This window comes from Carassius gibelio, chromosome B19, assembly GCF_023724105.1.
Source record: "Carassius gibelio isolate Cgi1373 ecotype wild population from Czech Republic chromosome B19, carGib1.2-hapl.c, whole genome shotgun sequence".
Classification (NCBI taxonomy): Eukaryota; Metazoa; Chordata; class Actinopteri; order Cypriniformes; family Cyprinidae; genus Carassius; species Carassius gibelio.
Genome location: NC_068414.1, coordinates 2,146,958 through 2,162,074, shown reverse-complemented (window position 1 = coordinate 2,162,074; position 15,117 = coordinate 2,146,958). Strand labels below are relative to the sequence as shown.

Genomic DNA, 15,117 nt, shown 5'->3' with positions numbered 1-15,117 from the left:
GTCGAAGCAGAACTCCTTCTGTGACCTGCGACTCCAACCAAACATTTTGGATGGATCATTCGGAAGACGAAAAGAACCAGCTCTCCCCGTCGGGGAATCGAACCCCGGTCTTCCGCGTGACAGGCGGAGATACTGTCCACTATACTAACGAGGAGCCGTGCATGCTGCCGTTTCTCCCCCAACTGACGGCACTGCACTGACATAACTAAACAATGCATGGCTTCTTCTGACGCAGACCCAGCCCTAGCACCGTAAAATTTCTGATGGACCCATCATTAGCTGAAGTCGCATAACACTTGGAACACTACCCGTAGCAGGGGTCATTGTTTGGACTCTTTTTTTTTGTTTTGTTTTTTTTTAAATTGCGCTTTAAACAGAAAGTATTGCGTCAATGCAACTGAACAACATTAATTAGGAACACAGTGCGTCAAAAAGCAAAATGACAGTTAAAGGCATTTCGTTATTGAACTCTTTGATGACATCATTCAGCTAAGTTCAGTTTAAATAGTATCTGTGCAATAATTTGCAATCAAGTCAACGATATCGCTGTACATGAAGTGTCCCCAGCTCCGCCTGCCAGAAGCGACAGAGGGAAGAAACCAAAACTCGATCGGTGAAAGGATGGAGAAAAAACCCGGTGAGAAACCAGGCTCAATCGGGGAGACAGTTCTCCCCTTGTCAGACGAAACAGGTAGATCAGCTCCAGGCTGCAGGAATGTCAGACTGTGCAGAAGAATCATCTGTTTCCTGTGGTCTTGTCCAGGTGGTCTTTACAGGGGATTTGTATCTGCGGCTCATCTAGTTGTCACGGTCTCCGCTGTGTTTCTGGGCCATAGAGGTCCTTTCTAGGTGTTGATCCACCATCTTCTCTGTATACGGACTGGATCCGGGTGACTGAAGCGGATACAGACTGGATCTGGTGGCTACGGTGACCTCGGAATAAGGGATTTCTTTAAAAGACTTTTTTTTTCATATAAGATTTTATCCAACTTTTCAGATAGAGGCATGAGAAATAGATTGCCTTGATTGGGCTTTTGGTTATTATAGGCACTCTCTGCGTTTGACCACTTCGTGTTTATTTAGCCGGATGGGAAGGCAGCGCTTTCTTGTACGTGACGGGATGCAAATTCTTGAAGGCTCTCTTTAGTGACGGGTCCAAACAAAGATCTCATCTGCTCCTCTAGCCCTATCGGCGACTCGTGCACTTCGAGCCTTCTTAGTGACGGCGCAAGTTGCTGACTGCTGACTGCGTTGGTGGTATAGTGGTGAGCATAGCTGCCTTCCAAGCAGTTGACACGGATTCGATTCCCGGCCAACGCATATCCTTTGGCTCGGGCTGACGTCGAAGCAGAACTCCCTCTGTGACCTGTGCCTCCACCCAAAACTTTTGGATGGAATAATTTCGGATGGACCCATCATTAGCTGAAGTCGCATAACACTTGCAACACTACCGGTAGCAGGGGTCATTGTTTGGACTCTTTTTTTTTTTTTTTTTTTTTTTATTGCGCTTTAAACAAAAAGTATTGTGTCAATGCAACTGAACAACATTTATTAGGAACACAGTGCGTCAATAAAGCTACTGTCTTCCGCCTGCGTTGGTGGTATATTGGTGAGCATAGCTGCCTTCCAAGCAGTTGACCCGGGTTCGATTCCCGGCCAACGCATGTCCTTTGGCTCGGGCTGACGTCGAAGCAGAACTCCTTCTGTGACCTGCGACTCCAACCAAACATTTTGGATGGATCATTCGGAAGACGAAAAGAAACAGCTCTCCCCGTCGGGGAATCGAACCCCGGTCTTCCGCGTGACAGGCGGAGATACTGTCCACTATACTAACGAGGAGCCGTGCATGCTGCCGTTTCTCCCCCAACTGACGGCACTGCACTGACATAACTAAACAATGCATGGCTTCTTCTGACGCAGACCCAGCCCTAGCACAGTAAAATTTCTGATGGACCCATCATTAGCTGAAGTCGCATAACACTTGGAACACTACCCGTAGCAGGGGTCATTGTTTGGACTCTTTTTTTTTTTTTGTTTTTTTTTAAATTGCGCTTTAAACAGAAAGTATTGCGTCAATGCAACTGAACAACATTAATTAGGAACACAGTGCGTCAAAAAGCAAAATGACAGTTAAAGGCATTTCGTTATTGAACTCTTTGATGACATCATTCAGCTAAGTTCAGTTTAAATAGTATCTGTGCAATAATTTGCAATCAAGTCAACGATATCGCTGTACATGAAGTGTCCCCAGCTCCGCCTGCCAGAAGCGACAGAGGGAAGAAACCAAAACTCGATCGGTGAAAGGATGGAGAAAAAACCCGGTGAGAAACCAGGCTCAATCGGGGAGACAGTTCTCCCCTTGTCAGACGAAACAGGTAGATCAGCTCCAGGCTGCAGGAATGTCAGACTGTGCAGAAGAATCATCTGTTTCCTGTGGTCTTGTCCAGGTGGTCTTTACAGGGGATTTGTATCTGCGGCTCATCTAGTTGTCACGGTCTCCGCTGTGTTTCTGGGCCATAGAGGTCCTTTCTAGGTGTTGATCCACCATCTTCTCTGTATACGGACTGGATCCGGGTGACTGAAGCGGATACAGACTGGATCTGGTGGCTACGGTGACCTCGGAATAAGGGATTTCTTTAAAAGACTTTTTTTTTCATATAAGATTTTATCCAACTTTTCAGATAGAGGCATGAGAAAGAGATTGCCTTGATTGGGCTTTTGGTTATTATAGGCACTCTCTGCGTTTGACCACTTCGTGTTTATTTAGCCGGATGGGAAGGCAGCGCTTTCTTGTACGTGACGGGATGCAAATTCTTGAAGGCTCTCTTTAGTGGCGGGTCCAAACAAAGATCTCATCTGCTCCTCTAGCCCTATCGGCGACTCGTGCACTTCGAGCCTTCTTAGTGACGGCGCAAGTTGCTGACTGCTGACTGCGTTGGTGGTATAGTGGTGAGCATAGCTTCCTTCCAAGCAGTTGACACGGATTCGATTCCTGGCCAACGCATATCCTTTGGCTCGGGCTGACGTCGAAGCAGAACTCCCTCTGTGACCTGTGCCTCCACCCAAAACTTTTGGATGGAATAATTTCGGATGGACCCATCATTAGCTGAAGTCGCATAACACTTGCAACACTACCGGTAGCAGGGGTCATTGTTTGGACTCTTTTTTTTTTTTTTTATTGCGCTTTAAACAAAAAGTATTGTGTCAATGCAACTGAACAACATTTATTAGGAACACAGTGCGTCAATAAAGCTACTGTCTTCCGCCTGCGTTGGTGGTATAGTGGTGAGCATAGCTGCCTTCCAAGCAGTTGACCCGGGTTCGATTCCCGGCCAACGCATGTCCTTTGGCTCGGGCTGACGTCGAAGCAGAACTCCTTCTGTGACCTGCGACTCCAACCAAACATTTTGGATGGATCATTCGGAAGACGAAAAGAACCAGCTCTCCCCGTCGGGGAATCGAACCCCGGTCTTCCGCGTGACAGGCGGAGATACTGTCCACTATACTAACGAGGAGCCGTGCATGCTGCCGTTTCTCCCCCAACTGACGGCACTGCACTGACATAACTAAACAATGCATGGCTTCTTCTGACGCAGACCCAGCCCTAGCACCGTAAAATTTCTGATGGACCCATCATTAGCTGAAGTCGCATAACACTTGGAACACTACCCGTAGCAGGGGTCATTGTTTGGACTCTTTTTTTTTGTTTTGTTTTTTTTTAAATTGCGCTTTAAACAGAAAGTATTGCGTCAATGCAACTGAACAACATTAATTAGGAACACAGTGCATCAAAAAGCAAAATGACAGTTAAAGGCATTTCGTTATTGAACTCTTTGATGACATCATTCAGCTAAGTTCAGTTTAAATAGTATCTGTGCAATAATTTGCAATCAAGTCAACGATATCGCTGTACATGAAGTGTCCCCAGCTCCGCCTGCCAGAAGCGACAGAGGGAAGAAACCAAAACTCGATCGGTGAAAGGATGGAGAAAAAACCCGGTGAGAAACCAGGCTCAATCGGGGAGACAGTTCTCCCCTTGTCAGACGAAACAGGTAGATCAGCTCCAGGCTGCAGGAATGTCAGACTGTGCAGAAGAATCATCTGTTTCCTGTGGTCTTGTCCAGGTGGTCTTTACAGGGGATTTGTATCTGCGGCTCATCTAGTTGTCACGGTCTCCGCTGTGTTTCTGGGCCATAGAGGTCCTTTCTAGGTGTTGATCCACCATCTTCTCTGTATACGGACTGGATCCGGGTGACTGAAGCGGATACAGACTGGATCTGGTGGCTACGGTGACCTCGGAATAAGGGATTTCTTTAAAAGACTTTTTTTTTCATATAAGATTTTATCCAACTTTTCAGATAGAGGCATGAGAAAGAGATTGCCTTGATTGGGCTTTTGGTTATTATAGGCACTCTCTGCGTTTGACCACTTCGTGTTTATTTAGCCGGATGGGAAGGCAGCGCTTTCTTGTACGTGACGGGATGCAAATTCTTGAAGGCTCTCTTTAGTGACGGGTCCAAACAAAGATCTCATCTGCTCCTCTAGCCCTATCGGCGACTCGTGCACTTCGAGCCTTCTTAGTGACGGCGCAAGTTGCTGACTGCTGACTGCGTTGGTGGTATAGTGGTGAGCATAGCTGCCTTCCAAGCAGTTGACACGGATTCGATTCCCGGCCAACGCATATCCTTTGGCTCGGGCTGACGTCGAAGCAGAACTCCCTCTGTGACCTGTGCCTCCACCCAAAACTTTTGGATGGAATAATTTCGGATGGACCCATCATTAGCTGAAGTCGCATAACACTTGCAACACTACCGGTAGCAGGGGTCATTGTTTGGACTCTTTTTTTTTTTTTTTTTTTTTTTTATTGCGCTTTAAACAAAAAGTATTGTGTCAATGCAACTGAACAACATTTATTAGGAACACAGTGCGTCAATAAAGCTACTGTCTTCCGCCTGCGTTGGTGGTATAGTGGTGAGCATAGCTGCCTTCCAAGCAGTTGACCCGGGTTCGATTCCCGGCCAACGCATGTCCTTTGGCTCGGGCTGACGTCGAAGCAGAACTCCTTCTGTGACCTGCGACTCCAACCAAACATTTTGGATGGATCATTCGGAAGACGAAAAGAACCAGCTCTCCCCGTCGGGGAATCGAACCCCGGTCTTCCGCGTGACAGGCGGAGATACTGTCCACTATACTAACGAGGAGCCGTGCATGCTGCCGTTTCTCCCCCAACTGACGGCACTGCACTGACATAACTAAACAATGCATGGCTTCTTCTGACGCAGACCCAGCCCTAGCACCGTAAAATTTCTGATGGACCCATCATTAGCTGAAGTCGCATAACACTTGGAACACTACCCGTAGCAGGGGTCATTGTTTGGACTCTTTTTTTTTTTGTTGTTTTTTTTTAAATTGCGCTTTAAACAGAAAGTATTGCGTCAATGCAACTGAACAACATTAATTAGGAACACAGTGCGTCAAAAAGCAAAATGACAGTTAAAGGCATTTCGTTATTGAACTCTTTGATGACATCATTCAGCTAAGTTCAGTTTAAATAGTATCTGTGCAATAATTTGCAATCAAGTCAACGATATCGCTGTACATGAAGTGTCCCCAGCTCCGCCTGCCAGAAGCGACAGAGGGAAGAAACCAAAACTCGATCGGTGAAAGGATGGAGAAAAAACCCGGTGAGAAACCAGGCTCAATCGGGGAGACAGTTCTCCCCTTGTCAGACGAAACAGGTAGATCAGCTCCAGGCTGCAGGAATGTCAGACTGTGCAGAAGAATCATCTGTTTCCTGTGGTCTTGTCCAGGTGGTCTTTACAGGGGATTTGTATCTGCGGCTCATCTAGTTGTCACGGTCTCCGCTGTGTTTCTGGGCCATAGAGGTCCTTTCTAGGTGTTGATCCACCATCTTCTCTGTATACGGACTGGATCCGGGTGACTGAAGCGGATACAGACTGGATCTGGTGGCTACGGTGACCTCGGAATAAGGGATTTCTTTAAAAGACTTTTTTTTTCATATAAGATTTTATCCAACTTTTCAGATAGAGGCATGAGAAAGAGATTGCCTTGATTGGGCTTTTGGTTATTATAGGCACTCTCTGCGTTTGACCACTTCGTGTTTATTTAGCCGGATGGGAAGGCAGCGCTTTCTTGTACGTGACGGGATGCAAATTCTTGAAGGCTCTCTTTAGTGACGGGTCCAAACAAAGATCTCATCTGCTCCTCTAGCCCTATCGGCGACTCGTGCACTTCGAGCCTTCTTAGTGACGGCGCAAGTTGCTGACTGCTGACTGCGTTGGTGGTATAGTGGTGAGCATAGCTGCCTTCCAAGCAGTTGACACGGATTCGATTCCCGGCCAACGCATATCCTTTGGCTCGGGCTGACGTCGAAGCAGAACTCCCTCTGTGACCTGTGCCTCCACCCAAACCTTTTGGATGGAATAATTTCGGATGGACCCATCATTAGCTGAAGTCGCATAACACTTGCAACACTACCGGTAGCAGGGGTCATTGTTTGGACTCTTTTTTTTTTATTTTATTTTTTTATTGCGCTTTAAACAAAAAGTATTGTGTCAATGCAACTGAACAACATTTATTAGGAACACAGTGCGTCAATAAAGCTACTGTCTTCCGCCTGCGTTGGTGGTATATTGGTGAGCATAGCTGCCTTCCAAGCAGTTGACCCGGGTTCGATTCCCGGCCAACGCATGTCCTTTGGCTCGGGCTGACGTCGAAGCAGAACTCCTTCTGTGACCTGCGACTCCAACCAAACATTTTGGATGGATCATTCGGAAGACGAAAAGAAACAGCTCTCCCCGTCGGGGAATCGAACCCCGGTCTTCCGCGTGACAGGCGGAGATACTGTCCACTATACTAACGAGGAGCCGTGCATGCTGCCGTTTCTCCCCCAACTGACGGCACTGCACTGACATAACTAAACAATGCATGGCTTCTTCTGACGCAGACCCAGCCCTAGCACAGTAAAATTTCTGATGGACCCATCATTAGCTGAAGTCGCATAACACTTGGAACACTACCCGTAGCAGGGGTCATTGTTTGGACTCTTTTTTTTTTTTTGTTTTTTTTTAAATTGCGCTTTAAACAGAAAGTATTGCGTCAATGCAACTGAACAACATTAATTAGGAACACAGTGCGTCAAAAAGCAAAATGACAGTTAAAGGCATTTCGTTATTGAACTCTTTGATGACATCATTCAGCTAAGTTCAGTTTAAATAGTATCTGTGCAATAATTTGCAATCAAGTCAACGATATCGCTGTACATGAAGTGTCCCCAGCTCCGCCTGCCAGAAGCGACAGAGGGAAGAAACCAAAACTCGATCGGTGAAAGGATGGAGAAAAAACCCGGTGAGAAACCAGGCTCAATCGGGGAGACAGTTCTCCCCTTGTCAGACGAAACAGGTAGATCAGCTCCAGGCTGCAGGAATGTCAGACTGTGCAGAAGAATCATCTGTTTCCTGTGGTCTTGTCCAGGTGGTCTTTACAGGGGATTTGTATCTGCGGCTCATCTAGTTGTCACGGTCTCCGCTGTGTTTCTGGGCCATAGAGGTCCTTTCTAGGTGTTGATCCACCATCTTCTCTGTATACGGACTGGATCCGGGTGACTGAAGCGGATACAGACTGGATCTGGTGGCTACGGTGACCTCGGAATAAGGGATTTCTTTAAAAGACTTTTTTTTTTCATATAAGATTTTATCCAACTTTTCAGATAGAGGCATGAGAAAGAGATTGCCTTGATTGGGCTTTTGGTTATTATAGGCACTCTCTGCGTTTGACCACTTCGTGTTTATTTAGCCGGATGGGAAGGCAGCGCTTTCTTGTACGTGACGGGATGCAAATTCTTGAAGGCTCTCTTTAGTGACGGGTCCAAACAAAGATCTCATCTGCTCCTCTAGCCCTATCGGCGACTCGTGCACTTCGAGCCTTCTTAGTGACGGCGCAAGTTGCTGACTGCTGACTGCGTTGGTGGTATAGTGGTGAGCATAGCTGCCTTCCAAGCAGTTGGAGAAAGCAGTGCGCATGTCCTTTGGCTCGGGCTGACGTCGAAGCAGAACTCCCTCTGTGACCTGTGCCTCCACCCAAAACTTTTGGATGGAATAATTTCGGATGGACCCATCATTAGCTGAAGTCGCATAACACTTGCAACACTACCGGTAGCAGGGGTCATTGTTTGGACTCTTTTTTTTTTTTTTTTTTTTTTTTATTGTGCTTTAAACAAAAAGTATTGTGTCAATGCAACTGAACAACATTTATTAGGAACACAGTGCGTCAATAAAGCTACTGTCTTCCGCCTGCGTTGGTGGTATAGTGGTGAACATAGCTGCCTTCCAAGCAGTTGACCCGGGTTCGATTCCCGGCCAACGCATGTCCTTTGGCTCGGGCTGACGTCGAAGCAGAACTCCTTCTGTGACCTGCGACTCCAACCAAACATTTTGGATGGATCATTCGGAAGACGAAAAGAACCAGCTCTCCCCGTCGGGGAATCGAACCCCGGTCTTCCGCGTGACAGGCGGAGATACTGTCCACTATACTAACGAGGAGCCGTGCATGCTGCCGTTTCTCCCCCAACTGACGGCACTGCACTGACATAACTAAACAATGCATGGCTTCTTCTGACGCAGACCCAGCCCTAGCACCGTAAAATTTCTGATGGACCCATCATTAGCTGAAGTCGCATAACACTTGGAACACTACCCGTAGCAGGGGTCATTGTTTGGACTCTTTTTTTTTTTGTTGTTTTTTTTTAAATTGCGCTTTAAACAGAAAGTATTGCGTCAATGCAACTGAACAACATTAATTAGGAACACAGTGCGTCAAAAAGCAAAATGACAGTTAAAGGCATTTCGTTATTGAACTCTTTGATGACATCATTCAGCTAAGTTCAGTTTAAATAGTATCTGTGCAATAATTTGCAATCAAGTCAACGATATCGCTGTACATGAAGTGTCCCCAGCTCCGCCTGCCAGAAGCGACAGAGGGAAGAAACCAAAACTCGATCGGTGAAAGGATGGAGAAAAAACCCGGTGAGAAACCAGGCTCAATCGGGGAGACAGTTCTCCCCTTGTCAGACGAAACAGGTAGATCAGCTCCAGGCTGCAGGAATGTCAGACTGTGCAGAAGAATCATCTGTTTCCTGTGGTCTTGTCCAGGTGGTCTTTACAGGGGATTTGTATCTGCGGCTCATCTAGTTGTCACGGTCTCCGCTGTGTTTCTGGGCCATAGAGGTCCTTTCTAGGTGTTGATCCACCATCTTCTCTGTATACGGACTGGATCCGGGTGACTGAAGCGGATACAGACTGGATCTGGTGGCTACGGTGACCTCGGAATAAGGGATTTCTTTAAAAGACTTTTTTTTTCATATAAGATTTTATCCAACTTTTCAGATAGAGGCATGAGAAAGAGATTGCCTTGATTGGGCTTTTGGTTATTATAGGCACTCTCTGCGTTTGACCACTTCGTGTTTATTTAGCCGGATGGGAAGGCAGCGCTTTCTTGTACGTGACGGGATGCAAATTCTTGAAGGCTCTCTTTAGTGACGGGTCCAAACAAAGATCTCATCTGCTCCTCTAGCCCTATCGGCGACTCGTGCACTTCGAGCCTTCTTAGTGACGGCGCAAGTTGCTGACTGCTGACTGCGTTGGTGGTATAGTGGTGAGCATAGCTGCCTTCCAAGCAGTTGGAGAAAGCAGTGCGCATGTCCTTTGGCTCGGGCTGACGTCGAAGCAGAACTCCCTCTGTGACCTGTGCCTCCACCCAAAACTTTTGGATGGAATAATTTCGGATGGACCCATCATTAGCTGAAGTCGCATAACACTTGGAACACTACCCGTAGCAGGGGTCATTGTTTGGACTCTTTTTTTTTTTTTTTTTTTTTTAAATTGCGCTTTAAACAGAAAGTATTGCGTCAATGCAACTGAACAACATTAATTAGGAACACAGTGCGTCAAAAAGCAAAATGACAGTTAAAGGCATTTCGTTATTGAACTCTTTGATGACATCATTCAGCTAAGTTCAGTTTAAATAGTATCTGTGCAATAATTTGCAATCAAGTCAACGATATCGCTGTACATGAAGTGTCCCCAGCTCCGCCTGCCAGAAGCGACAGAGGGAAGAAACCAAAACTCGATCGGTGAAAGGATGGAGAAAAAACCCGGTGAGAAACCAGGCTCAATCGGGGAGACAGTTCTCCCCTTGTCAGACGAAACAGGTAGATCAGCTCCAGGCTGCAGGAATGTCAGACTGTGCAGAAGAATCATCTGTTTCCTGTGGTCTTGTCCAGGTGGTCTTTACAGGGGATTTGTATCTGCGGCTCATCTAGTTGTCACGGTCTCCGCTGTGTTTCTGGGCCATAGAGGTCCTTTCTAGGTGTTGATCCACCATCTTCTCTGTATACGGACTGGATCCGGGTGACTGAAGCGGATACAGACTGGATCTGGTGGCTACGGTGACCTCGGAATAAGGGATTTCTTTAAAAGACTTTTTTTTTCATATAAGATTTTATCCAACTTTTCAGATAGAGGCATGAGAAAGAGATTGCCTTGATTGGGCTTTTGGTTATTATAGGCACTCTCTGCGTTTGACCACTTCGTGTTTATTTAGCCGGATGGGAAGGCAGCGCTTTCTTGTACGTGACGGGATGCAAATTCTTGAAGGCTCTCTTTAGTGACGGGTCCAAACAAAGATCTCATCTGCTCCTCTAGCCCTATCGGCGACTCGTGCACTTCGAGCCTTCTTAGTGACGGCGCAAGTTGCTGACTGCTGACTGCGTTGGTGGTATAGTGGTGAGCATAGCTGCCTTCCAAGCAGTTGACACGGATTCGATTCCCGGCCAACGCATATCCTTTGGCTCGGGCTGACGTCGAAGCAGAACTCCCTCTGTGACCTGTGCCTCCACCCAAAACTTTTGGATGGAATAATTTCGGATGGACCCATCATTAGCTGAAGTCGCATAACACTTGCAACACTACCGGTAGCAGGGGTCATTGTTTGGACTCTTTTTTTTTATTTTATTTTTTTTTATTGCGCTTTAAACAAAAAGTATTGTGTCAATGCAACTGAACAACATTTATTAGGAACACAGTGCGTCAATAAAGCTACTGTCTTCCGCCTGCGTTGGTGGTATAGTGGTGAGCATAGCTGCCTTCCAAGCAGTTGACACGGATTCGATTCCCGGCCAACGCATATCCTTTGGCTCGGGCTGACGTCGAAGCAGAACTCCTTCTGTGACCTGCGACTCCAACCAAACATTTTGGATGGATCATTCGGAAGACGAAAAGAACCAGCTCTCCCCGTCGGGGAATCGAACCCCGGTCTTCCGCGTGACAGGCGGAGATACTGTCCACTATACTAACGAGGAGCCGTGCATGCTGCTGTTTCTCCCCCAACTGACGGCACTGCACTGACATAACTAAACAATGCATGGCTTCTTCTGACGCAGACCCAGCCCTAGCACCGTAAAATTTCTGATGGACCCATCATTAGCTGAAGTCGCATAACACTTGGAACACTACCCGTAGCAGGGGTCATTGTTTGGACTCTTTTTTTTTGTTTTGTTTTTTTTTAAATTGCGCTTTAAACAGAAAGTATTGCGTCAATGCAACTGAACAACATTAATTAGGAACACAGTGCGTCAAAAAGCAAAATGACAGTTAAAGGCATTTCGTTATTGAACTCTTTGATGACATCATTCAGCTAAGTTCAGTTTAAATAGTATCTGTGCAATAATTTGCAATCAAGTCAACGATATCGCTGTACATGAAGTGTCCCCAGCTCCGCCTGCCAGAAGCGACAGAGGGAAGAAACCAAAACTCGATCGGTGAAAGGATGGAGAAAAAACCCGGTGAGAAACCAGGCTCAATCGGGGAGACAGTTCTCCCCTTGTCAGACGAAACAGGTAGATCAGCTCCAGGCTGCAGGAATGTCAGACTGTGCAGAAGAATCATCTGTTTCCTGTGGTCTTGTCCATGTGGTCTTTACAGGGGATTTGTATCTGCGGCTCATCTAGTTGTCACGGTCTCCGCTGTGTTTCTGGGCCATAGAGGTCCTTTCTAGGTGTTGATCCACCATCTTCTCTGTATACGGACTGGATCCGGGTGACTGAAGCGGATACAGACTGGATCTGGTGGCTACGGTGACCTCGGAATAAGGGATTTCTTTAAAAGACTTTTTTTTCATATAAGATTTTATCCAACTTTTCAGATAGAGGCATGAGAAAGAGATTGCCTTGATTGGGCTTTTGGTTATTATAGGCACTCTCTGCGTTTGACCACTTCGTGTTTATTTAGCCGGATGGGAAGGCAGCGCTTTCTTGTACGTGACGGGATGCAAATTCTTGAAGGCTCTCTTTAGTGACGGGTCCAAACAAAGATCTCATCTGCTCCTCTAGCCCTATCGGCGACTCGTGCACTTCGAGCCTTCTTAGTGACGGCGCAAGTTGCTGACTGCTGACTGCGTTGGTGGTATAGTGGTGAGCATAGCTGCCTTCCAAGCAGTTGACACGGATTCGATTCCCGGCCAACGCATATCCTTTGGCTCGGGCTGACGTCGAAGCAGAACTCCCTCTGTGACCTGTGCCTCCACCCAAAACTTTTGGATGGAATAATTTCGGATGGACCCATCATTAGCTGAAGTCGCATAATACTTGCAACACTACCGGTAGCAGGGGTCATTGTTTGGACTCTTTTTTTTTTTTTTTTTTATTTTTTTTTTATTGCGCTTTAAACAAAAAGTATTGTGTCAATGCAACTGAACAACATTTATTAGGAACACAGTGCGTCAATAATGCTACTGTCTTCCGCCTGCGTTGGTGGTATAGTGGTGAGCATAGCTGCCTTCCAAGCAGTTGACCTGGGTTCGATTCCCGGCCAACGCATGTCCTTTGGCTCGGGCTGACGTCGAAGCAGAACTCCTTCTGTGACCTGCGACTCCAACCAAACATTTTGGATGGATCATTCGGAAGACGAAAAGAACCAGCTCTCCCCGTCGGGGAATCGAACCCCGGTCTTCCGCGTGACAGGCGGAGATACTGTCCACTATACTAACGAGGAGCCGTGCATGCTGCCGTTTCTCCCCCAACTGACGGCACTGCACTGACATAACTAAACAATGCATGGCTTCTTCTGACGCAGACCCAGCCCTAGCACCGTAAAATTTCTGATGGACCCATCATTAGCTGAAGTCGCATAACACTTGGAACACTACCCGTAGCAGGGGTCATTGTTTGGACTCTTTTTTTTTGTTTTGTTTTTTTTTAAATTGCGCTTTAAACAGAAAGTATTGCGTCAATGCAACTGAACAACATTAATTAGGAACACAGTGCGTCAAAAAGCAAAATGACAGTTAAAGGCATTTCGTTATTGAACTCTTTGATGACATCATTCAGCTAAGTTCAGTTTAAATAGTATCTGTGCAATAATTTGCAATCAAGTCAACGATATCGCTGTACATGAAGTGTCTCCAGCTCCGCTTGCCAGAAGCGACAGAGGGAAGAAACCAAAACTCGATCGGTGAAAGGATGGAGAAAAAACCCGGTGAGAAACCAGGCTCAATCGGGGAGACAGTTCTCCCCTTGTCAGACGAAACAGGTAGATCAGCTCCAGGCTGCAGGAATGTCAGACTGTGCAGAAGAATCATCTGTTTCCTGTGGTCTTGTCCAGGTGGTCTTTACAGGGGATTTGTATCTGCGGCTCATCTAGTTGTCACGGTCTCCGCTGTGTTTCTGGGCCATAGAGGTCCTTTCTAGGTGTTGATCCACCATCTTCTCTGTATACAGACTGGATCCGGGTGACTGAAGCGGATACAGACTGGATCTGGTGGCTACGGTGACCTCGGAATAAGGGATTTCTTTAAAAGACTTTTTTTTCATATAAGATTTTATCCAACTTTTCAGATAGAGGCATGAGAAAGAGATTGCCTTGATTGGGCTTTTGGTTATTATAGGCACTCTCTGCGTTTGACCACTTCGTGTTTATTTAGCCGGATGGGAAGGCAGCGCTTTCTTGTACGTGACGGGATGCAAATTCTTGAAGGCTCTCTTTAGTGACGGGTCCAAACAAAGATCTCATCTGCTCCTCTAGCCCTATCGGCGACTCGTGCACTTCGAGCCTTCTTAGTGACGGCGCAAGTTGCTGACTGCTGACTGCGTTGGTGGTATAGTGGTGAGCATAGCTGCCTTCCAAGCAGTTGACACGGATTCGATTCCCGGCCAACGCATATCCTTTGGCTCGGGCTGACGTCGAAGCAGAACTCCCTCTGTGACCTGTGCCTCCACCCAAAACTTTTGGATGGAATAATTTCGGATGGACCCATCATTAGCTGAAGTCGCATAACACTTGCAACACTACCGGTAGCAGGGGTCATTGTTTGGACTCTTTTTTTTTTTTTTTTTTTTTTTTTTTTTATTGCGCTTTAAACAAAAAGTATTGTGTCAATGCAACTGAACAACATTTATTAGGAACACAGTGCGTCAATAATGCTACTGTCTTCCGCCTGCGTTGGTGGTATAGTGGTGAGCATAGCTGCCTTCCAAGCAGTTGACCCGGGTTCGATTCCCGGCCAACGCATGTCCTTTGGCTCGGGCTGACGTCGAAGCAGAACTCCTTCTGTGACCTGCGACTCCAACATTTTGGATGGATCATTTTGGATGGATCATTCGGAAGACGAAAAGAACCAGCTCTCCCCGTCGGGGAATCGAACCCCGGTTTTCCGCGTGACAGGCGGAGATACTGTCCACTATACTAACGAGGAGCCGTGCATGCTGCCGTTTCTCCCCCAACTGACGGCACTGCACTGACATAACTAAACAATGCATGGCTTCTTCTGACGCAGACCCAGCCCTAGCACCGTAAAATTTCTGATGGACCCATCATTAGCTGAAGTCGCATAACACTTGGAACACTACCCGTAGCAGGGGTCATTGTTTGGACTCTTTTTTTTTTGTTGTTTTTTTTTTAAATTGCGCTTTAAACAGAAAGTATTGCGTCAATGCAACTGAACAACATTAATTAGGAACACAGTGCGTCAAAAAGCAAAATGACAGTTAAAGGCATTTCGTTATTGAACTCTTTGATGACATCATTCAGCTAAGTTCAGTTTAAA

General features: G+C 46.6%; 3 non-coding genes across 3 annotated transcripts; all 3 read left to right on the top strand.

Annotated features, from left to right (window-relative positions):
* The first annotated feature begins 3,268 nt into the window (after positions 1-3,268).
* Positions 3,269-3,340, top strand: trnag-ucc (transfer RNA glycine (anticodon UCC)). The gene has a single exon. It is a non-coding gene; the product is annotated as a tRNA-Gly (tRNA).
* Positions 3,341-4,954: 1,614 nt separating this feature from the next.
* trnag-ucc (transfer RNA glycine (anticodon UCC)) lies at positions 4,955-5,026 on the top strand. The gene has a single exon. It is a non-coding gene; the product is annotated as a tRNA-Gly (tRNA).
* Positions 5,027-14,510: 9,484 nt separating this feature from the next.
* trnag-ucc (transfer RNA glycine (anticodon UCC)) lies at positions 14,511-14,582 on the top strand. Its single transcript has one exon. It is a non-coding gene; the product is annotated as a tRNA-Gly (tRNA).
* Positions 14,583-15,117: the final 535 nt, after the last annotated feature.